A 25,490-nucleotide genomic window follows, 5' to 3' on the forward strand; every position below is an offset into this window, starting at 1 on the left:
GTGCAATACATCCATCCTGAAAGTCTGCAGTCAGGAAGCTACATTGGTTTAAAATACACATGATTTCTGTGTGTATATAAAGTCTGCTGCAGTTTCCACAGTAAACATCTGATGAAGTGAGCTGTAGCTCACGAAAGCTCATGCTCAAATAAATTGGTTAGTCTCTAAGGTGCCACAAGTACTCCTTTTCTTTTTGCGAATACAGACTAACACCGCTGTTCCTCTGAAACCTACATTGGTACAAATATTCCAAGTATAGACAGGGCCTTATTTTTAACAGGAAACAGCAAGAATGTGGATAAGGAGGGAAGTACCATAATATAGACTCTAAGTATCAATTTGGCTGTCAGTAGGACAAGAGTGTGCAAAAGTAGAAATTTTCAAAATTTGAGTGTATTCATGTTTTGTTAGTTCAAAATGTGTTTCCTTTTTTGGTGAAGGTTTATTTAAAAATGGTCTTATGTTTGAGGAACAACTATTTACACTGTGAAAATGTGATTTCCTGTGAGCCTACAGTGAAATATATGGTCCCCAGAAAATTTCTGGAGTGTGAGAACAGGCGAAACGAAGTTGCAGACATTTTTGTGAAAGAATATTCCAGTTCTGCTTTATGTTCTAAGAGGCCTAGGCAGGTAACCCTGTTGCTGAGGGGAGAGTCTTTCTGATTGCAAATTGCAGCTGGTTAGAAAATCTTTGTTTTGTTTATCTGCAGGCAGCAGGAAAAAATGTTTTGCTTCTCAATTGCCAATGATACTCGCATCCTGTTTATAAACATAGCTCAAAGTCACCCATGCTGTGATGCCTGCAGCTAGTAAGCTGTTGACCGGTTTCACAGAGTGAATTTTCCAATCCTTCCCTCTTCTTCTCGCCAGCTGTCCGCATTTATTCTCAAATTACTGTCGTGCTTCCAGTGTTATGAATACCACATTTTAAAATTCAGTTGTGTATCAGCTCCTGAGCAAACACCCAAAATGTGTAAAAATATCCAAAGGGCTATTTGAAATTTAATCAGTCTTGTTTTCTTTTCCCCTTCTCCCTGCATTTCACTGTCAAGTTTTATAGTGGATTCTGTCAAAGCAACATCCCCAGAACAGTGCATGCAGCAGCCTGAGAGTAATGAATCATCACTTAGCCTCTGCCTTGCAGTTGAATATTCTAAATAAATTGCAGCTTTGTACGGTTTAACCCTCTCTTATTCCTCTGTTTCTAAACATCAGGCCAAACCCTACCCGCTCAGGCCACTCTGAACCATGGGACTATGGGGAATTCCCCGACTGTGAGGGAGTCTGTATAATCACTCTATGTGGCCCATTGGCATAGGAAGTTTATTGGTGGTGGGAAGGGTCTGTGGGTAGAGTGCTTGTATGCTGCAGTGAACTCTAGCCAGTTCAATGACTGGGGAGCTGTAGTAAGTATCATAGGTTAGAGCAGCCCTGAAGCTATTCTAATTTATGCCAGGGACTGAACTGGTCACCGGTGTGCTTGGAGGTTTGGGAATTCTTTATGGCTTAAAGCCCCACCCATTGAGGTTTGGAATGATTGTCTCTTTGTCAGACCCAACAATTAGGAAGAATAGATATTGGTATATAAAATTACTTCTCTACACACAAACCTTGTTCTAGGTACGAGAGGCTAAAAAGCCAGTAAAACACACACAACCCCACACACAATAAAGTATTTATTTATGGAGAATTTATGCACTTGTCATGACTTTTTAGAAAATAAATGTTCACAGATGCTTTTAAAAAAAGGCATTGTGCATTCCTCACTCTTGTTTCAGGGAACATGCCTGCCTCAGCAGGTTCATTGTGTTGGCCTTCAGTGTTGCAGCCATGCCAATATATCATAAGGGAATTGGGACTGGATGTTCCTCATTGTTTCAGCTGGCAGTTGGGATATTGCTGCGTTCTTTGAGATAAACATTTGCTCACTGGAAAGACACCTGTTGTACAGGGCAATTAAAACTCTGTTTCCGTTCTTCTACATATATTTACATCCACAACTCCTCACTGTCTCCACTCTGAGTGTAGATTCTGGATTCAAAACCAGTGAGTTGCAAGGAAGTATTCTTGTGCGTATGCATGTAGTTATCTGCAAAATACCGTATTTTATGTCTGGTCATGTTTTAAGAGTTTTGTAATAGGCAGCTTTATTCAACATTTGAGGCTGACATCTGCTGTAGATCGTAACAGTATTGTTTAAAAGAAGCTAACATTTCTTATACCATAGAAGTGTAGGGCTGGAAGGGACCTAATTGCAGGAAAGCAATTAATTTGGGAATGTAAAACAATCTTCTCTGCTTCCGGAGAAGATTAGAATCCTTGTGATCACACATTGTGTCACTAAAAAAAGAACAAATATTTAAAAACCTTTCTTTATCCATTAGTAGTAAGATCTTATATTTTTAAAACTTTAAAAATCTCTCCTTACCACTTAGGCTGTTTAATTTTTGCATTTTGGTGGTTTATACTGAATGAGAAGTGAAACAACATTCCATTTGTGTAGTTAGTTTTGATTTACACATTTCATGAACAGAAGATGAAGAAACTAACTATTGATTTATACACACACACACACACAAAAGCCCAAACACTTTATGGAAAAATATTCACAAAACAAAGTTCCTCTTGGCTTCTAATTCCAAACCTAATTCCTTCTAGGACCTTGAACAAGGCACTTAACATTTCTCTCTCTCTCTCTAACCTCAGGATGATACTTTGATTCTCACTGCCCTATAATCAGTAAAATGTCTTGAGTGCTTTGAAGGCTTACCACAAGGCACAGTATAATTGCTAAGTTTTAAGTGACTCATACAAAATAATTGCTTGTTTTAAGAACTCTTCGGTCCACACCTTTTCCCCTTTTTCTGCACTTTCAATTTTTCTTCAAACATTTGATCCAAAATGATGTTTTTCTATGAGTTTACTGATTCTCTTTGTGTTCAAGACTGTGTAATCAAATTTTCCAAGACAACAACCAGTCTGCTATGATAACTCTGCTGACATCATCCCAAGGATCAATAAACAGTGCACCTGCCCTCAATGATAAGCAGTACACCTGCCCTCAACATCTAGTTACATTTTAAACCCTGATTCTCTTACCTTGAATAGAAATAGGCTAGTGAAATATCACTGTGTGGAGCGTTAAGTGTAGTGGAATGTTGCTAATTCACCTTTTCCATAACAGCATGCCTGCGAATCCACAGTAAAGATGAGTTTTGCTCTTCATGGAAAGAGTGGTCACTAAATTCTGCTGTGGCCAGTGGTGGGGAATTGATTATGCTCCTTGAAATCCAGTTGAGGACTGAAATTTCACTCCTTTGGGCCTGCCCCTGCTGCAACATTGGCTAAGTTCTGAAGCAGGGCTCCTTATATTAATTCCTCCTCCTGACTAGTTTCTCTTTTCGGCCTTACGGTAAGGATGAGGGAACATGGCTTCCTGTTCACTAGGTGGCTATGCGTACTGTCTCAATATCGAACAAGAATCTGGTGATCCCCTTGATGTGAGAGGACAGGGAGGCCTTTGATAAGGTTGCCATTGCCCATCTCCCTGGCCGCTAATTTATTCCCTGCAGCCAAGCCTGTCTGGAAAGCGCAATGAGCATTAAACCTGGTCATTAGTTGTATGCTTGAGGTAAGAGATGGATAGACCTGGGAGCTCCCCCTCACCCCATCATATAGTAGTTCTTTTACTGAATTAATTAACAGTATTAATCAGCGATATACTTGTATCTACAAGGGGTGCTTTGGGATCTGGATCTCCTCAGCTGAGACTTTATTTCTGTTATAGGATAATAACAGAGGAGCTTAAAAAATAATCCCTTATGTCAGAGGTCTCAAACTCCTCAAATGCTCCCAACGGGCCAGTAATGTCACTCATGCCGCCCAGAACCCGTCCCCCAAAACTCTGCCCCCTACCTGCTTAAGGCTCTGGGAGGGAGTTTGGGTGGGAGAGGAGGTCTGGGGTAGGGGACTCCGGTGCAGGCTCTGGGAGGGAGTTTGAGTCAGAAGGGGTGAGAGATTGGGCTCTGGGAGGGAGTTTGGGTGGGGGAGGGGGTCTGGCTTGCAGGCTCTGGGATGGAGTTTGGGTGCAGGCTCTGGGCTGGGGGTGCAGGCTTGAGAAGGGGAGGGGTGCAGGTTCTGGGAGGGAGTTTCGGGGTGGGACGGGGTGTTCGGGAAGGGGGTGCAGGCTCTGGGAGGGAGTTTGGGGTTGGGAGGTGCGGTGCTTACGTGGGGCTCCAAGGTGGGGTGGGCCAGGGGGCCTCCGCGCACTGCTGCACCCAGGCACCGCCCCTGCAGCTTCCCATTGGCTGCAGGGGTGCTTGGGACAGGGGCAGTGTGCGGAGGCACAGTCCTGCCCTGCTGCAGAGAGGGGCTGGCAGATACGTGGAGTGAGCAGGCAGGTGCCGCTCAGCTCCGCTACGCTGCTGGGGCTCCGGGCCAGGGGAGCGCCTGGGGGCGTTAGATGGGGCCAAGGGAGAGACCCAGTCCCAAAACTGTTGGAGCCCCGCAGGCCACATTGGGGAGTCACGTAGCAATTTATCAATGCACACCCCTTTGTGTTTTTATATTGTAGTGGGTTAGTGATATGTAATTTGTAGCTTCATCATTGTGAGGAGAGATGGCTTAAAATGGAACACTTGATCTGAGGCCCTGCTGAATTTTGAGAAAGTTCAGATCCAGGCTGCAGGTCAGGCCCATCTCTAGTGAACTAAATATCTCTTTTCAGAGGAACAGCCGTGTTAGTCTGTATTCGCAAAAAGAAAAGGAGTACGTGTGGCACCTTAGAGACTAACCAAATAAATTGGTTAGTTTCTAAGACTCAAATAAATTGGTTAGTCTCTAAGGTGCCACAAGTACTAAATATCTCTTGTTAGGATGACTTTATTTGCCATGTTTCAGAGGAACAGCCGTGTTAGTCTGTATTCGCAAAAAGAAAAGGAGTACTTGTGGCACCTTAGAGACTAACCAATTTATTTGAGCATGAGCTTTCGTGAGCTACAGCTCACTTCATCAGATGTTTACCGTGGAAACTGCAGCAGACTTTATATACACACAGAAATCATGAAACAATACCTTCCTCTTGTTTTTTCCTACCCCCCCCCCCCCCCCCGATGTTCTGGTTTAACTTGGATTTAAACCTGGAGAGTGGTCAGTTTAGATGAGCTATTACCAGCAGGAGAGTGAGTTTGTGTGTGTATGGGGGTGGGGGGGATGTGAGAAAACCTTGATCTATGCAGGAAATAGCCCGACTTGATTATGTAAAGAGTTGTCACTTTGGATGGGCTAGCACCAGCAGGAGAGTGAATTTGTGTGGGGGGGTGGAGGGTGAGAAAACCTGGATTTGTGCTGGAAATGGCCCACCTGTTGATCACTTTAGATAAGCTATTACCAGCAGGACAGTGGGGTGGGAGGAGGTATTGTTTCATGATTTCTGTGTGTATATAAAGTCTGCTGCAGTTTCCACGGTAAACATCTGATGAAGTGAGCTGTATCTCACGAAAGCTCATGCTCAAATAAATTGGTTAGTCTCTAAGGTGCCACAAGTAGTCCTTTTCTTTTTATTTGCCATAACTGTGTATATGAAGAAGGGAGTGAAAGTTAAGACTGAAAGTTAGTTGGCTGTCTGCCTTTGCAACCTACAAAGTAATTCTCTTTAATCCAGGAAGGACTGGCAGCAGAACTATAGCATCTCATACCTAGTGAGCAAGGAACAAGAGTGCTCTGGTGGCCATGACGAATAACAACACACAACCCCTGTGCTGTGTGCAATGATTAGGAGGTTCTGTCTGCCACTGTCGCTTCTGAGAGAGCATTTAACATTATTTTCTCTGTCAGATGGTTCTTTAACCTTATTATGCTACTCATTGAATTTCTCTGCTACTGTATAGGCTTGTTTAGGATGCTGAAACAAGAAGCCTCTAGACTGCAAACAAAATATATTTTAAAAGATGCATTTATCATGGATAAGCACAGAATATACATCTTTAAAAAGATAAAACCAATTTGTGTACCCTAGACAGTGGTAAGACTGTCAATTGCAATTTATTCCATCCTTACATTCACTGTCAAGTTTTTTAAACCAGAATTATTTGACAAGCTTCACATTGTGATCTGGTGCTAAAGGAATGCAAATTGGTTCCCTGCAAGAAATATTTCTTACTTTACCTGCAAAACAGGTAGCAATTACATTCCATGAATATCTCCCCATTGCTGGAGGAAGATGTGATGGGGACCCATGCGGCTGCTTTATGATCAGCCTCTTGAGTTGTCTTTAAATGGAAGTCCTGAATGTTTGTCACAACAGAGGGGAAATCTTATTGTTTCCTTCTTGAACATTACATTAATTACATCACAGAAAAATCATTTTAGCCAGAGATACTCACTGCACCATGAAAGGATGATTACAGTTCTCTGTCTGTGTAATACAGGTATCCATTCTGACTAGAATACCCAGGTACTGCTTATGGAGCAAAATGTATGGATAATTGGCTTTTCTTCCTCCAGGAAATGTTCATTTGTTCCTTCTTCATAGTTCATATGAAATATTCACAGTTTGATATGCTGTGTTTAATTTTTTTGAACCAGTCTCCTTCCTGCCCGAGGTAATGGATTGCAGTGTTGGAGCTACTGGAGAATCTGACCATGATTCATTATGTTTAGTCATGGGGGAGAAGGGACATGTTGTAGGAAACTTGGATCCAACATCTTTAAAATTATATTGAAAGAGCAGGGGTCCCATGCCTTCTGTAAATTAATTTGGATATTGTGGAAATGCATAGAGGCTAACCAGGTCAGGGCCCCATTGTGCTAGGTGCTGTACAAATATAGCAAGTGACAGTCCCTGCCCCAGAGACCAAAGTTAGAACTATAGTAATGTTTTGGTGATGATTAATGATGCCTCAAACTTACATTTTAAGTAGGCTTTATGGAAAGTATTTCTTAAAGTAATTTTGATGGATCATATTGTGTTTCTAAGCATTCTTTTCAATTTTTATCAGCTTAAATTTTCACAGTTGTGGAAAATTATGGAGCGGATCTGACAATTGTAAGAAAGTAGACATTGAAATTCAAAAAGGCTATATAACCATTTAAACACAAATTGTCAACATCACATGTCAAAATATACAAGGTAAATATCCTTAGATCAAACTCTAATAGGTTGTCAAGCAGCATTTTTCTTACTTTGCCTGTCTGTAAATTTCAGTTGTTGATAGAAATACTTTTAATCAGTTTGTGTGTATCCAGTGAAATTGAAGTTTACCGACATTTACAGATTACAATTTAATCCTTCCAAGCCTAATTATAAACTTCCCTCAAAGCTGTAATTAAGGGGTGGGGGATTCAGTCATACCCTTGTAATGAAATAGTGGGTATTTGATGCTGAATGGGAATTCTGATGGCGCTGCGACTACAGTTAAAGGCTAAACTGGTTACCTTTAGGGGAGTAATCTTGGAGCAGAATGTATTAGATCTTGCTCTGGGTTGGGGTTTGCAACTGAAATTACTTACAACAAATGAGGATGGATTAAAACTGTCTAAAAATCTTTGAAGAGATGGTAAACCAACAGCATAACTACAGGGAAGTGCAGTAACCGCCTAAGGTATAATCTAAGCACAAAGTAGTCCTAGTCTTGCATTGGCTGTAGAGAAAATCTGAAGTCAGCTTTTGCATAAATCCTAGCACAGTAATGTAAATGCCATTAAAAGAGAGACGTCGTGAAAATGCTATTTCAGAATCAGTATATTATAGTCTCTTGCAGCAAGTAAAGTCCATTTATTTTTGTCTGAATACTGGAGACGACATAGCAGAATTTTCAGAAACCTTGATCTGTTGCTAACTTTGAAAACTAAGCAGCTGACATCCCATCACCATCCTTCCACTGGCATAGCTTTCTTGAGCTTATTTCCATCTCTGTGCCTGGTGTGACCAAAGTATATAAGTTTGTGCCTTTTGATTTCCAAGAGGAGTGTCAGCTTCTCTCCGATAATATTTCTAATGTAAGCATCCATTGTCTTTTCTTTCCAGGAGATCCATAAAGTCTTTGCCAGCACTGCATCTCAAAGACTTCAATTTTCTTACAACATTAGTTTCCCAGGATTTACATCTATAAGTCACTGTAGAAAAAAAATTAAGCTTTTCACCAGTTGAACTGTTTGACATTTTGAGATGCCAGTTTTTCCACACTTCCATAAGGGAGGCCTTTGCTGAGTGAGCCATCCCTAGTCATCTTTGGACAGGACAGGTAAACAAAGCGGCTGCGGGCCAAAGGTTGCTGATTCCTGTACTAGAAGAATGATAGCCCCAAGCAGCCATCTTCTGATTGAACTTTCTTGCTCAGGTAACCTGATCCCAGCCTATGCTTAGTGTTTGGGTTTTTTTTGGTTTGTTTTTTTCCCCCAACTATTTCTTGAAACCATGTAGCTCTCTCCATTTGGTCTCACAAAAGCAGAGGACTTCTTGGGGATGCATTTTCATCCATTCTGAAATGGATGAACTAGCAGTTTTGGATAGATTCCACTTGTCTTTGGTTTCACTGAGTAAAGAATTACTGCAAAGCTGATTATAGTTCATTTAAACTGAGAAAAGAGAGCCCCAAATAAACAGCCTCAAATAAAGGATTTTTGCCAGATCATGTTCCAAGTCCCCGGCATCATAGCGGTACTGTTGACCTGGGATCCTTATCTAATCAGAACCATTTCTCAGCCAGTACAGTAGCTTTCAAAGCTAAGGCAATTTCCTGTAATGCAGATAATGTTGTCTTGTAAACTTTGGGATAGTCCCTATTTTAATTCACAGCCAAGGCTTTTAATTCTGCTGAGAGATGTGAAGCAGTTTTCCTGTTGTTCAAGTGATGAAATTCTCTCCTATACATGTAGTTGTATTATTTTTAACATTCCCATTTTGGGATTGACAGAATAATATCCAGCAGGATAAGAAACAGTACTTTGTTCAGCATTTAGATGTGCATTTTTTGTGCAAAGACCTCTTTACTCTATTGGGGGTTTTACATTATGTACTACACTTGAATGTTCTATGGTCTGTAACATTGGCTTTAATAATACATATCAAAGTAGGACAATGTCAAGATTCTCTTCTGAACGATTTGGATGAATTACAGATGCCTTTTTAAATTATCACATAATCTGAATATGTGAAATTTCAGGTTGTGCCCTGAAGTGCACTTGCAAATAAATTTATAACCTAATCAAGCATTTAGCAGAGATGGAATACATTATTTAAAGCCCCTCTGCATAGTCCAGGCCACAAAATTGACATATCTTTTTCAGAGCCTGATCCTTCCTTAGAATAGTAACCCAGACTTCTCCTGATGCCAGTGGAATTTAATGCATGTTTCTTATCATAGATTAGGCCCTGGTATGATTTTAATCTGGGGAGACTTTCTCAGTCTTGCCTGTCCTCAGCATTCAAATATCATGAGTCGGCCCCAAAAATCATGTGTCTGAATCGTGAGATTTAAAAAAAAATACATTGTGACTACCATTTATTTTCCTTCTGGGTTTTGAGCATTTAGGGTTCATATTTTCAAGCTTTTCTCTGCAACCACGAGGGCTGGAAACTTAACTTTTTTTTTAATGGAAGTTCAGATTGTCATGTAATCAGATGACTCCAGGAGTTGGGGCTTTAAGACAATATCATGAGACTCATGATAAAATTGTGAGAGTTGGCAACCTTGCAAATATCCTCAAAGTTCTGAGAGAAGCCAGCAGTGGCTGACTGGATCCTGGTCAGTATGCTCTGCTACCACACCAGGCCAGTCTACCTTGGAAATTTGTGACAAAATAGGAGATTTTAATATTCCAAGGCAGAAATATCCCATAATAAACATATTCTGAGAAATGCTGGGAATGAACAACCAGGGAAGGTTAAAACTGCAAATATCCTTAAACTTGCTTCCAGCTTTAATAAACTAGATTCGGGGGGGGGGGGGGCGAAACGTTTTCTCTGCTTCTCATTGTTTCTTTTGTGGTCAGGCTCAGTCAGGACTGAATGGCAGTCACTACGTATCAGTTGCAGGGCCGGTGCAAGGATGTTTCGCGCCCTAGTTGAAACTTCCACCTTGCGCCCACTCCACGCCCCCGCCCTGAGGCGCCCCTGCTGCGGCAGCTCCCTGCCGCCGCCCCCCTCCCCTCGGCCCGGGGAGCCGTGCGGCAGCTCCCTACCCCAGCTCACCTCTGCTCCTCCCCGAGCACGCCGCTGCCGCTGCTCCACTTATCCTGCCTCGCAGGCCTGCGACGCCAATCAGCTGTGTCTGGAGCTTCTTTGCTCCTTCTCTGTAAACTGCTGTGCATGTGTTGGCTGCTTCTCTTATGCACAGACATGCACAGCTCCACCAATCCATGACCCAGCCTCTTTGTGCTATATCAGTCTCCAGACCCCTTAGGCCACACTGGGGATTCTACTCCAGCCTTGCCATCTACCTGTGTCTTGAGTGGGGGCTCCTAATGTTTCAGCACTGTGGCTCCATAAAGGTGTTTCGTTGTTTCTTACATTTATCCTGAATGAAGGGTGGAGGTTATACCCACTAGCTTCAGTGAGGTTTTGCCGAACCCACCCCTCAAGCATAACAGTATTGTCTTCCTCAAATAACTCTGTTTCTTCTAAACAGCCATTGCATCTAATTCTTAACAGAGAGGTATAACTTCACTTCTGTGATTATTTAATGCTTAGAACTACTTCTGTGCCAGAGTTCATACAGATTGAGAAGAGATTTGCAATTAAAGATGTAAAGTGAACACTGTGTATTGAGAGATGCACAGTGAGCTGGACTGGACTTCGGGCTAGTAAGAGAACTTTCCTCTAGATTTCTAACAGGTATGAAATCATTTATTAATTGCCACAAAATTGATTTTCCCAAATCTGCTACCCAGCCACTCCCAACTCATCGGACAAGGCCAAAAATGTTCATTTAAGTAGCTCCAGTCTGTTCTGAATATGCAATATGGTGAAAAGTGTAGGATTAAAACATTAAGGTTTTAAAATTTAAAAATAGGTGACTGACATTTTGTTAAATTAATTCAGTGGGTTGGAATGGAATATTTATCTCACTCACTGGGAGCAATTTTGTCTGCTAGGCTGAAACATAGGATGGTAAAATGAGGGAACACAAACTGCTGTTCAATTCATATGAGAGGAAGGTTTGTCCAAGGGTTGATAGTCGGCTCTTGGGAGATGTGGGTCCAGTTTCCTGTACTCCACAAGCTTCCTTTGTGACATTAGGCTAGTCACTTAATCTCTCCCTCAGTTCTTCATCTGTAAAATGGGGATAATAGTTCTTCCCTACCTCTGCAGGTGGTGTGGGGATTAAAGATTGTGAGATGCTCACATATCACAGTAATGGGGGCCATATAATTTCCTAAAATAGATTTGCTTTAAGAAGTCAAAGATCCCCCCACATTCTTACAAAGTCCACTAAAAATCTTTTGGAAGGTTCATTACTTTGTTGATCAATGCTAGATTCAAAATATGTTATGTACTAGAATAAGATGCTGTTTTAATACAATACTTGTGAATCCAGCTATTGATAACAATACCGGAGAGAATTTAAATGTAAGTTCTAATACAGTTTTAATTTTTAGGAGCTTCAGAAGCTGAAGTCTTAGGTATACTACCATGCGGGGTAAGGTTGTTGAACTGCAAAGAACACAAGGCTGGGGTGCTGTGCAAATGTCTTAGAGCTCCCCATACTGCCACTCAATTTCAGTTTTGCTCTGTGCAGGCCATAGGGGGCTGAAAATGCAGTCCAGGGTTGGTGTCATTAGGGGTGGCAATATCCCCTTTTCTGTTTTCCGCTGCTCACCCACTTCTGGTTTAAAAGAGCCCTTGTGGCAGCTCCACACCCCTCAGGGCTCACCCTGACATTAGGTAGTGCTCCTTCAGTTGGTTATTATGCCTGCAACATGGTACAAAGAGGCTGCACCACCATGTAGGTCATCAAAATCCAATCATTGCATAAAGGACTTCTGATGCCTTTGCCAGTTTAATTGTTCAGTTAGTTCTTACACCTTCCCAAACCCAAGGAGGCCGTATAAAAACATGTTTTGATTTAATATTTGTTTCCAATGGAGCTGACTCATGTAAAGGGTACGCTTTTAAAATGTCACATTTTAATGCCGTTTGTGAAGTAAGGACTTAAAGTCCACTGATTTACTTATTGCAATATAAATCTAGACTTTTTGAACCTTTACTTGTATAAAATGTGTGTGATCACATACTGCAGTCTGGTTACACTGTAACACATCCTTCACATCCCCTAAACTGATAAATGCTGTTGGTAGCCGGTTTTTATTGTAAGTGGCAAATGTCACAAATTTTAAGTCCATTTCAGAGTGAAGCTATCAAAACAACCCCCTCTGACAATGAGAAAGGAATAAATATATAGACAATGGCATGCAGCTTCGGGGCTTAAACATTCCCCTACAGAAATTGCAGCACTCTTAGTATTTTGTGTCACTTCACATAAAAGCATAACTAGAATTTCTGTTTCTCATTTGTATGTGTGGGCATTTACAAATTGCAAAAGCTATCATCGGATGGTGGTTAGTAGTAGAATCTTGGCTCTCCCTCCCCACCCCCACCCCCCCCAAAAAAAGATAGGAATAGGGAACAGATGAATGAAAAGCTATTTTAAAAAGTGGTTCCAAAAATGTATGGTGCTTTGCCTGATGACAGTATAGCACCAAAACCTCGTGCAAACCACATTCTCTGGGAGAATGGCATAAACTTAGCATATGAAAGCTTTCAAATGAGACTGTGTTGTGCTCACAGTGTAAGCCATAAATAGAAACTCCACTGCTTTGGTCAGTTATTTCCTAATTGTGGTCTCCTTAATGGGTGGAGACTTCATGGAGCAGAGAACATAAAGGAAGGGGAGCTATCTTAATCCTCAGCTGCAGTTAAACATAGGGAACAGTATGAAAGAGAAAAGATGGGAAGAAGACATGAAATGGTCTCAGTTTCTGATCCAAATGTGTGAGAAACTTTAAATGTTATGAAGGAAAATGGTTATTATTTAAATGTGTATTGTTGTAGTAGTATATTGTCCTTTCTCTTTTCCTGCAAAGGGACAGAGGGAGTTATCCCTGACCTGGCCTCCAGAGGCAGAGAGAGTGCTGCCTATGTTGCTGGGGCTGTTTACTAGCTGGAGGCTTTTCCCTTCGTATTGCAATGGTCGTAGCTAACTCCTGTGTGTGACCCTGCCATCCCTCACTTTCATTTTCTGTATGGTTCTGGGCTAAAACTGTTTTGTTTTTTAAAAAAAAAAAAAAAAAGGAAAGCAAAGGAGAGAGAGGCCTCAGCATGGGTGTTGGGTGTCATAGGCTGGGGGAGGCTGAGCCTCCCCAAACAGCCAGGTGTGGCCTCGCCCATGCTCCGCCCTCAGTCCCCCTCCTGCTTATTGCTGTGAGAGTCTGTGGCTCTTCCCATGTGCTGGGGCCACGCCTCCTGACATTCCAGGGCCAGGGCAGAGGGAGCAGAGCGCTAGGGCTGCCCTACCCATCCTCCCAGTGCTCCAGGGCTGGGGGTGCTCTGGGGCTGGGGATGCTAGCCTGGGGCAGGGACCCATGGCCATGGTGGGGGGCCCTGGGCTCAGGCGGGAGACGAAAGGAGAAGGGCCTCGGTCAGAAGGGGAGGGGCTGGAGCCTAGCCTTCCTGAGCCAGCAGTTCACGTGCTGGCCATGGGCCTCAGGGAGCTACATGCATCCATTTTCCTTCTGCTCTGCTACTGCAGAGTGTTTCTGATGTGAGTGGAGCAGATTTGGAGTAAAGAGGTAGAGAAGGCTTCAGAAACCCTGAGCTTTCTGCAATGAGGAAAACCTTCAAAACTGTAGTTTTTCTTCTTTATGCAGTCTGAGAAAAGCTTCCAGGCCCTTGAAAACTGTCTGTTTTCTTTTCTCAGTGAAGTGACAAGGCAGAGAAATGTAAGCGTATGGCACATTGGAACATTTAAAATTCTGCATCTAGTTTACGGTCTTTTCTTTCTGTCATTAACTTCTGTTGTTGCTTATTTGTTACTACACTGACTAATTGTGGTTGGTTGCAGTGGGGCAGTGTTGTGATACATGCTAGGTCTTCCTTTATACATAGCTGGTCAGTGTGCTGATGAGAGATCAAGTAACTAAAAAAATCAAACAAACTGTCATTACTATATCACTGTTCTTTCGGCAGACGCTGAAGATTATTTGGGTGATGTTTTATAGAAGCTGAGGATACAATCAAAATGGTGCCATGCCAATGTTCACCAGCTCAGAATCTGGCCCTATTTGCACAACAGTTATAATATGAGTTTACATAATAAATAATTTATAGGTCAAAATTTACCCCAACCCCCACCAAAAAAAAAAAAAAGCTATATGGTTCAATACTTTTCAGAGATAGGATAACTGTGTAGGAAAAGAGATGACCCACATACAGGGAAGGGAATTTCAGAACATCTTGCATGTTGGAGAAAAAAGCTACTCTTCACCACTAACAAAATACAAGGCTCTAGGTTCAGCTGGTCAAAAATGAGCCCCCAAGATGTGAACTCTTAGGTTGCTTGTGGGCCAAACCAAACAGCAGCTAGGATTACCACTGCGTAACAGACACAGTGCAATAGAAAACTATTTAAATTTAATAGGAAAGCAATCAAGGAATAAAAAACTGTCAAAGAGCTGGCCTGGTAGTGATACATGAGGGATTCAAGTTTGGGACTCAAGCTCTCTTCCTGACCAGCAAATACTGGAAGTACCATGTGGGCGGAGCACATTTGGAAGCTTGGAGAGAGGCAATCCATTGTGTTTCTTTTGACTGACCCTCACTTGCCAACATAAGAGTCAGATTGGCCTGGAAGGAGTTGCATCTAGTCCAATCTGGCAAATACTTACTTAAAGCTGAGCATCTGCATAAGTCTTTACAGGAGTGGGACTCTATTTAGCTGTGAAGATGGGATGGCCTGGTATGGGAGGATGAGCTGGAGGGACTTGCATGATCATAGAAGTTTAGGGCTGGAAAGGACCTCAATAGATCATCTAGTCCAGTCCCCTGAACTCAAGACCGGACTAAGTATTTTATTTCAGTTTAAGGAAAACAAGGAAGAAAGAACAAATATGAAGTCTCCATGAGAGAATGAACACTGTGGCTAACTCCGTTCTGGTCTGCATCTATACGCTCAGTCCAGGTGCTAGCTGCCTCAAAGTTGCTTCTGCAGCTGCGGTCAGGGAGGTCATTCTACTTTATCACACTCTTTCTCCCTATACAACCCCAAAAAAGGAAAAAATAGGGAAGGAGTGTTTTTTCCCTGCAAGGAGTTTAGGAAATCATATTGGAAGGGTGAGAAGATAGAAGAAATTACACAAGTAGCGCCTCACAATAGGAGTGGTGGGAACTAGGTGACTCTCAATTTGCCCTAGGTTTTGTTCACTGGCTGTATGCTGGTTATTCATTTCAATTCCTCCCTTTTGCACTTTCACTGGGCTAAATGTAAAACTTGATGGCTAACAATATATCTTTTTACACCTTATCAATGAGACAATGTTTTGACATTGCTTGCCTTTACTAGTAGTACTGATTAGCTGAGTCCCCTGAAGACAGTAAATGGATTAATTTCTTTCAAATCTTTGACTCTTGCATTTACTGTTACTTTTATGACATTAATCACAGAACCGAGATGAGCAAGGACTTTGCTTTCAGATGAATGCCTTTTGTTGAACGATGCTAGAGAGCTATTACTGGTTACTTGGAAATTGCCCATCTCTGCAGCCAGTAGACTTTCAAAAAAGGAATTCAGCTGCTCATCGGTTGAGAGAGGCTGGAGTCTAGCTGAAATTTTTTTATTATTTATTTATTTACTTACTTACTTACTTTGGTGAGGAACTATGCAATCATATATAATGGAGAACAGTAGTGTGGAGTAGCAGGGGGAATATTTATCCTTTTCCCTCAATCCACTCTCTAAGTGAGCTGTTCTGTTTAAAAACACAAAAACAAAAACAAAAAAGCAAAAGAAAAAAAAACAAAAATCTCACCTTTAAAACTTATTCTTCTCTCTTTAGTTTACATTTGATTGTCAGCAGAGTCTTAAAACTTGATGTACGAAAGATACTGCATAGAAACATACATATTAATCCATTTAAATTCAAAGTTTGAAAATCACAAGGTTGGAATTGAAGGAACCTGATCGAGCTGCCCGGGTATTAGTCTTCATCCTCTCTGAATTTATTCATGTCCAGTCTATGGATTTAAAGACAGGTTAACTGGAAGATCACAAAAGGTAATTATAAATGGAGAATTGCATCCAGTTGGGGTGTTTCTAATAAGGTCCTGCAGAGATCTGTTCTTGGCCAAATGCGATTCAATATTTTCATTAGTGATCTTGAAGAAAATATAAAATGATTACCAGTAAAATTTGCAGAAGTCTCAAAATTAGTAGAGTGGTAAGTAATGATTAGGCAGGTCAGTTATACAAACTGAGCTGGATCACTTGATACTGCTGCTAATAACAATATCCAGCTCTGATCTGTTTTTCATCAGTAAATCTCAAAGTTCTTTGCAAAGGAGGTCATTAGTGTTAGAGAGCTTATTGTTTCACTCTCCCACTTCCCTGGTCCTTCTCACATGAACAGAGAGCAACAATACCCGAAGTCCAAAGATGCAAACAATTTGATGTTTATTGGGGTGAACTTCCAGCAAGCTTAAATCCAAGTTCCTTTTTCCTTATTTTTGAATCCCAATTTACTTCCTGTTTGCCCGTAATTTATATAGTCTATACCTTAACCAATCATTCTACTGAAATTTACCTAACCAATTATATCCCACCACCTTAATTAATTTACACACAGCAAAATTAATTATACAGCAGACAGAAACAATCACAGAACCAGACAGAGACCATTCAGATAAATAATAGTAAAGGGGGAACTATAATGACAAAACGATTCAGAAGTGAGGATTTCACAACTACATCTATAAAGACCTAGGGGTTTCCTAGCTGTGTCTATTGATAAGTGAGTTGTTACCAAACAGAAAACTATCAAACTAAATTTCCTTTTACATCTTCTAGGCTCTTCCCTTTCTCTGGAGGTGATAGATCGGATCACCTTTCTAACAGCCCCAGATTGCCTTATTTCAAGGTGAGGATGTTACCGTATGCTTCCCAGCTTATGGCTGCCTCTGCTGCTTGGCCAAAGGCATTAGCCTAAGAACAGGGCCTCAGACTGTCACAGTGAGAGAAGGCCTTTACACAGATCCTTTCTTTTATACTTCTATAACTAGCTAAATGATAAACCTATACCTAAATCCTTAAAGCATGGGCCTTTACAGACAGGCCTGAATATCTATATCCTAACACTACACCCCCCCTTTTTTTGGGGGGGGGGATCCTCCTGCCCAGGTATCCCTGGAAAAGCAAAGGACATATGGTGACACACTTCCTGGTAGGACCAGGCATCAAGGTGTAAGGTGTTGATGCTCCATCTGTCCCACTGCCCCTTGTGTAGTACCGTGCCCTGCACCTTCTCTTGTACGGGCATACCACACCTTTTCCAATTAGTGTTCCAGACTTCCCGTTATAGTAGGCCCAAGAAGGTTGGGTCCAGGTTGTCTAGCACACTGCAGGGTGGGGAGGGCTTACTACATTATTTATAGGTTATAATTAGTGGCTGTTCTCTAGGGGGTTGTGCCCCCCTTGATTGTTTTTATATGCAACGTAACACACAAATACAATTAACAATACACTAGCTGCTATGATAATCCACGGCAACACCAAGAGTCCTGACCACTGCAATATGGTTTAAAATCCGAGCCACCACCGAACACTGCCTTTCCTCCTTCGACAGGGTCAAGATCTTAATGTGTCCAGTTGCAACAAGCTGCCCCTACAGGTTTTGCGTGCTTTTGTCCATATTATAAGTCCATTGAATGTCCACAGAGAAATGGGTTATTGTCGAAACCAACTTAACCACTTGGTATGGAATCAGGCCATATTCCCTGGTTCGATTATTGACAGCAATAAGATTTACAGATCCATTTGTGCACCAAAGTCCAGATAGCAGTGTTTAGATGTGTGCAATTTGGTTATGAGCTGGTGTAATTGTGCCCACTAGTAATATGTACGTTCCCAGCAAAACACTGCATACACAGTACACCCAATTGTCCACCCCCTTGCCATGGCCATAGAGAAGCACAGCCAATGGCCTATCAGGGAGGGGAACATCCAAACATCTTCTCTGGATTTACACCATTTTACACACCCCTCTATTGATTCCCAGTGAGCAAATCCCCTTCTCATTATTCCCAAAGGACTTGTGGGGACCACCTTCGTTGCCGTTCCATTCCATTTCCAGGTACCATGGTAGCTTTTATACAGGTGCTGGCCTCCTAGTTGAGCATTTTGCATTCCCATACACATCTCCCCCCAAGATCAGCCTTTTGAAGCCATCCCCCACCCATGTCATGAGGTTTTGTGTTTATTGAAACCCAAGAATGCTAGCAACAAGACAAACACCACAGACAAACAACACAAAACATAGATCCATGGTATTATAGGTTATTCTTCCGCTGGCGCCAGCTTGCTTGTAGAGTGTCTGAAAAAGAAAAGAAACAATTTTCACACACCCCCCCGGTGGGGACAGATGATTGCTTAATAATAATAATACCACTTTCTTTTACAAATCATCTTGCTAATTACAGGAAAAACAGAAGAATTACCTCCAGGCTGTCCTTATTTTGTTCTATAGTTAGGCTAGTGAATTACCCCACTCACTGATTATTTATGAAATTTATGAGGTGGTGTACCTCCATTTCCCCTCTTGTACAACAGACCAGGTTAGCTCTAGTTTACATGGGTGGGAAAACTGAGGCACAAAGAGATGACCTGCCCAGAGTCACCCAGCGGGCTTGTAGCAGAGCTGGGAATAGAACCCAAGTCTTCTGCGTGCCAATCCAGTACTCTGTCAAGATGGGCTTGCTTTAGCAAAATGCTTTTTAATACAGCCAAATGCAAGGATAGGAGCAAAAAAATGTAGGTCACACTTACCAGATAGGGACTGACTGCATCTTGGAATGCAGTGACACTGAAAAGGGTTTACAGGTCAGGATAGATTATTGTTGAAAGTGAACTCACAGTGTGATGCTGTAAACAGAAGAGGGAATGCAAACCTTGGATATCCAATAAGGGAAAAATCACACAGGGAATCTCAAGTAGGAGTAGTACCTCTGTATAGGAACTAGTGAGACTGTGGCTATGTCTACACTTGCAGAGTGTTTGCACTGTCAGTTTCACTGGTGGTAGGGAACCGGTAAAAGAAAAGCGCTGGTTTGTGTTCTCACCTACTTCCACACGCATCAGATCGTGTTTACATTTGCAGCACTTACATCGCAGATGAGAGCGGCGCATTGAGGGCAGCTATCCCACCGTGCAGCTCTCTCTATTTTGAGGATAGGTCTTTTGGGAAGTGAGGTGTGATCACGGGGCATCCTGGGTCCACCGATCAGCTCCAGTAGCTCAGCATTGCTCCAAGCAGGAGACTGTTTTCTCCATGGAGCAGCCATTGTCACCTGGCCAGATGATAAGTGAGCATTTGCCAAGAATACAGGAAGGGGGGTTTCAAAGTTCCCAGGGCTTTACAGGGGCAGGGGCGGATGTCTGTTTACCTGGCAGCAGAGCTGCTAGCCAGCATGGTCACCTAGGCGCTGTGCGATATCCTCCGGAGGCTAAAAGCTGTGTAAACAGGAAGAACACGTCTTCATTTGGACATCACCGCAAAAGTATCACCGATAAGAACTGTATGCCTCTCATGGAGGTGGTTTTCTGTTTGCGGTGAAACTTCTGAGTTTCACTGCAAAAAGTCATTGGCAAGCATAGACGCTCCCATGGCTTTTGCACAAAAAAAGGGTCTTTTTGCGCTTTAAATGGCAAGTGTAGACATGCCCTGTTACTGGAATAGTTTGTCAGGTTCTACTATGTTTACATTTAGAAGAGGATGCTAAAAAAATGGAAAGGGTTCAGTAAACAACTACAAGAATGAAACAAGGTCTGGAAAACCTGCCCTTTAGTGATAAACATAAGATGTTCGATCTACTTAACTTTCTCTTGGATAAACTAAGAGGTGACTTGATCATGCTTTTTAAGTCCCTACATGGGGGAAGAGATTTCTGGTAGTAAATGGCTCTTTAATCTAGCAGACAAAGGCATAATGAGATCCAGTGGTTGCAAGCTGACGTTAGATAAAATCAGACGAGAAATAAGATGATCCTCATTTTTAAGTGACAATGTAACAATTAGTGCCATTTACATAGGGATGTGGTAGATTCTCCAGCTTGAAGTCTTTAAATCAAGACTGGATGTCTTTCAAAAAGAGGATGTTTTAGCTCAAACTGAGGTTATGGACTTCATGGAGAAATTACTGGGTGAGTTCTTTGGCCTGTGCAATGCAGGAGGTCAGTCTAGATCAGCAGTTCTCAAACTGTGGGTTGAAAACCCAAAGTGGGTCATGACCCCCATTTTAGTGGGGTTGCCAGGGCTGGCATTAGACTTGCTGACTGAAGCTGAAGCCTGAGGTGTGCAGTATCCCCCCCCCCCCCCCCCAACGCATTGGGCTGAAGCTCTGGGGCTTCAACTTTGCCTCCCCCCAACCTGAGGTGGTGGGGCTTGGGTGGGCTCAGGCTTCGATTTCTCCCCTCCTGGGGTCATGCAGTCATGATTTTTGTTGTCAGAAAGGGGTTTCGGTGCAATGAAGTTTGAGAACCCCTGATCTAGATGATCACAATGGTCCCTTCTGGTCTTAAAATCTAATCTATTTCTGATGTGATTTGTTGATCTGTATCTTGTTACACAGTGATGTAGGACAGTGAAAAACTGAACTGACAGATTAGTAAATAAGCTTTAAGTAAATAAGCTTTTGGCAGAGTAAATCTTGTGATAAATAGCTGACTAGGTCTCATTCATGTGTACAACTCAAGCAATTCCAATCTTCTCTGTATCCTACCTTTCACATTTAGTTTATCGCTGTGGTATATAAAAGAATTCTCTGTCAAAACATTTTTAGGTGTGAATAAAGTAAGAGAATTTAACTAGCAGTTTTATTTTAACATGATAATTAGCACTGACAAAACTTCCATGGGGAAATCAGATGTGTTAAACTCTGTTGAAAATACCATATTGTTTACTGGTATATAAAGCCTCACCCCAGAAATATTGGTCCCAATGTGTACCTCTGGAAATGTGCCATGTATTGATCATGTTTGCTTCCTAGTGTTAATTAGTGGGGAATTGTTCTGCGGATGAACTGAAATTTAATAGGCCATCCTTTTTGTTTTTGTTAAGGGGTGGAGGAAATGGAAAAAAAACAACTCTTCCAACAACCCTTTTGTGACAGACAAGAAAACAGTCTGTGCTTTCCTGAGTTTCAGCTCAGGTACCTCCAAGCAATCTTGTTCTAAAGCAGTTCAAGTATAGTGGTGCTCTTGGCTGTAAACATATAAACAAACAAAAATAATATATTGTGACAGTTCTTGTACCATTCTTCTTGTGCAGTAAAATGGGGAAATAAACATGTCTACTGTAGAGGTAGGCATTTCATACCTACACTAACTTAAAAAAAAATCTACTTATTGTTTTCATGACTTCTGTATTTTTGCTTGTCTTCTGATCAAATCACTGTATTTTGAACACAATTTTTCTCACCACAGGCACTAGTTTAAATTTTTTTTTATTTTGTATGGATTATTGTTTTCAAGAAGTCTCTGTTCCATGCTAACATCACTAAAAAGTTTTTGCACCATTGTTCACATGAATTGTAATTTAAATTTACCCAGATTTCTTGTGATCACCTTTTGGAAATAACTGCATGTTATTAAATCCTAAGTTTAATTGACCTATATTTGACTCCATGTGGGTGGACCCCTTCACTCACCCCCAGTCAATTACAGGCTTGGGGCCTAAGTGTGTGGTGCAGTTCAGTTGTTTACCTAAATTGCCTCTCGCCATGCTGGAAAACTTACCTCTGGGAAGGTCCATGCTGTGGTTGTATGCAGTGTTGTTGTAGCCATGTCAGTCCCTGAAGAGCCCTATGTAAGCTTGTCTCTCTCACCAACAGAAGTTGGTGCAATAAAATATATTACCACCCCCAATTTGTCTCTCCTGCTATGATTGGCAGAACCTAAGTGTGACATCTTCATTCACCCACCTCCCTGTTGTCCCTCATCCCCTCCCAAAAAACCATACACCAACATATGAATAAACCCTTGTATGACCTAGGAGTTCTCCATCTGCATCTTTTCTAACTAGAGTTGGATCAGATTGGGAAAAGATTTTCCATAAGGTTGCAGGATAACAAAAAGGTGATTATTTCACTCTGAATTCCTTCTAAGATGGAGAAGTAATGTTATGTGCAGGGAGCATTTTATAAACCCAGACTTCATATTTTTATGAAAAATTGATGTACAATATTTACACTGAGAAACCTATATTCTACATTTGTAGTAACATCTTTGTTCTTATACTGTGGTTGGATTGTTCTTATGAAAAATGTTCAAAAAATGACAGGTGAAAGAGTGTTCCAGAATGGGGACTGCAGTAGTCTTAAATCCCAGTATTTAGGCAATATGGCATGGCTACAGCCTGACCCAGAATCTGAAACTGGAGTGTTAGTAACACTGCAGCGTTCACTTTGATTTTAACTTGACTGTAGCCCATATTTGAGAGGGCAGAATCTTTTTTCTGTATTATGGAAAGTGTGTGTGTGTACACACATATTTGAGAGGAAGGAAGAGAGTGACTGATGTGGAAGCTTGTCACTTGTGCATACTCTGCACTGTCTCCACACTGATTAGAGTTTAAGGTCACTGTTCTTCTGATATTCAGATATCTCAGTGTGATTGGCCCTAGGTACCTGAGAGATCACCTCTCCTTCAGTAACCTCAGCCTCTCCCAGCAACTATCTTCTGTCACAATGAAACTGTCAACCAATAGGGAAGGCTTGTGAGCAGTGAAGACCGCTTTCATAGGGACTGGGCCTAAACTGTAGAACTCACACCATGAAGAGACAAGAATGAGCCTAGCTTTCACTGCATTCAGCACTAAATGCCAGTATTTCTTTTATGTGTTCTACACACTCAGATGCCCACTAGCTGGTGGAGGGGATAGCGAGAGAGATTATGTCTGCTGTGAATTTGAGGGGAGAATGATCCCAGAGGAAATTTTTGTTAAAATGTGATCTATTCAATGTTTGTTTTTTTTAAACTTCTGGTTTGAACTGAATACACTTCAATGCATGGCCTGCTTTTGTTTTTAAAGTATCACACAGCATCGTGCACACTGCCAGGTATAAACATATTTATTTTATTTCACTCAGTCACTGTAACTGGCAATTTTGGGTTAAAAGGGACTATAGTGGGAGTGGCTAGTCAGACTGAGATCTGTCCCTCAGTATCACACTGGTGTACAAATTCTAATAAAAGGAATCTGGGTTATTAAATATTTGAGCTTTTATTAATTATCCATGGCAACAAGGGTTTGTTAGCTGTGTAATTAAACAGTTTTTAATCCTTTTAGCAAAAGCCCAACCTTGTGGTTATAATCTGATACGAGATGATGGCAGTGATGAGCTGCTATTTCTCCCTAATAAGTGGAAAAGATGATATGGGAAAGGTTATCTTGACTACAGCAGTGCCTACACATGTAATCTTAATGTTATGGCTCATTCACTTCTTGGAGAATAACTGTGCTTGAAAATAGTTTTCTTGTGTTTTGGAAATGTGTGTTTAAATTGTGCCCATTACTTCTAATTACAGAGCATGTTGTAATTTTGAAGTGTGTCCCCGTAGGTATATTTAAAAGGACACTGTCCATTTCAGTCACTTTCTTTTAAAGATGTTATCCGTGTAAAACTAGCTTCCCAATACTTTTTTGTTTTGCATTTTGCTCAGCCTGGGCTGTAAGTTTACATATGTCTGTTTTATCTCACTTCTGGTCAGGGTCAGACTCTGGTACTCAGACACAACGTTCACTGGTTTGAGTTTCCAATGCTACAAGTGTCTCCCCACACCTAAAAAAAAAAAAAAAAAATTTTTTTTCAATATAACCAGTTTAATCTGCATGCAGATGCCTAGTTAACTAATAAAGGTAGTAAGGAGGAACAAAGCTCTATGGTAATAATTTTTCAAGTGTCTATTTTTATAATGTGACAGACTTTTAAAGAATTGAGCTGCTGGTTGTTTGCCTGCTGATTTGTGGGCCTCTCTAGTACAAAGCTGCTGAGAGAAGAGTTTTTGGACGTGTTTTTCAAGGCATCATTCATATTCAGCCAGCATCATTATCTCATTTTCCCTGTGAGATGTGCATTGTGGGTAATATGGAATGATTTTACAATGAAGTTAATTACAATGATAGTTAATGCTCTTGGAAATCAAGGTGAAATAACCTTCGTATTTCCAAGCTGTTTTTACAGTGGATTGAGTGCTTGTGGATAGAGTGACAAATCTAGAAATTTGAAGCCCTTTTAACAGCAGAGATGTAGTATGGCAACAGCCGTGCAGTCTCTTCCACTCTCTGTAATGGAAGTTAGTGAGCAGAGTAAGGAGTGGAAACAGCAACTGGGAAAGCACTTGGGAGGAGTGCGGGGGCTAGGAGGTGAGTTGTATATGAGCGGTTCAGTAAAGCAGTCGTTTGACTAGCCTTTGTCTAAACTTGTTATATTGTATAACATCTAGAGATAATGCACTCATACCATTCCATGAATAGTCCTAGTTCTGAGCTGGAGGGATTGTTTCTGCCGGTGAGAGGGTAATTGATGTTTCATGCTTATTCCATCTTCTGGGCTTAGATACCAAGATGAAAAGCACCTCAAATAACTAAGTGTGATTCTTTGTTGAGATTGCCAGCTGTGGTGGTGGTTTTAGTGAGATGGACTCCTGCATACTATGAACTGGATTCAGACTTTTGTGTGTGAGGGAGGTTTTTTTCTTATTATAGGAGACTTAAAATGAAGGAGGCGGAGGCAGCTTAACTTTTATTTTACCGTGAGAGCTTGGGTTCAGTGCACTAGCTATTACAAACTGTCTCTAATTCTAGTGTCTGTGGGCAGATAGCTAACAAATGAGCTGGTTTCCCATGTGGCTGATGCAGAGCATTGCATGTCTAGTTATGTATAAATTATGATTTAAAGGGAAACACCACATCCCCTAACAAAGGGTAATGTTTTCAGAAAGGGCCATTCTTTGAATATGTGCATTGCTTCTATTTATTATGTTTCTCCGTATCCTTTCTGGCTTTGTCGTGATATAATTACCTGTTTATGGAAGAAAGGGAATCATCAACATTCAAGTCAATAAATGTCTTGCAGAGTGTGCCTGCTATACTATAAAGGTCTCATCTCCAAGTACTGGCATATTGCACTCTGAATCCCAATTGGTTTCAACTCCATTACAGGATGTTTCTATGGCAGAATGCTTCATGAACTAACACACACATACTTAGGCACTTAAAGGGTTCT

At 41.4% G+C, this 25,490-nt stretch overlaps 1 protein-coding gene across 3 annotated transcripts in view; it reads left to right on the forward strand.

Moving 5' to 3' along the window:
- Positions 1–25,490, forward strand: part of MCUB (mitochondrial calcium uniporter dominant negative subunit beta) — a 70,370-nt gene that overhangs the window by 11,007 nt on the left and 33,873 nt on the right. Inside the window, exon 1 of one of the 3 annotated variants that reach the window (XM_075127574.1) lies at positions 17,064–17,129. The exons of the other annotated variants lie outside the window; for them this stretch is intronic. The gene's annotated coding sequence lies outside the window, so the exon portion shown is untranslated. Of the gene's footprint in view, positions 1–17,063; positions 17,130–25,490 lie in introns of those variants that run through there. 3 annotated transcript variants of the gene reach the window in all.

This window comes from Caretta caretta, chromosome 4 (genome assembly GCF_965140235.1).
Source record: "Caretta caretta isolate rCarCar2 chromosome 4, rCarCar1.hap1, whole genome shotgun sequence".
NCBI classification, from domain to species: Eukaryota; Metazoa; Chordata; order Testudines; family Cheloniidae; genus Caretta; species Caretta caretta.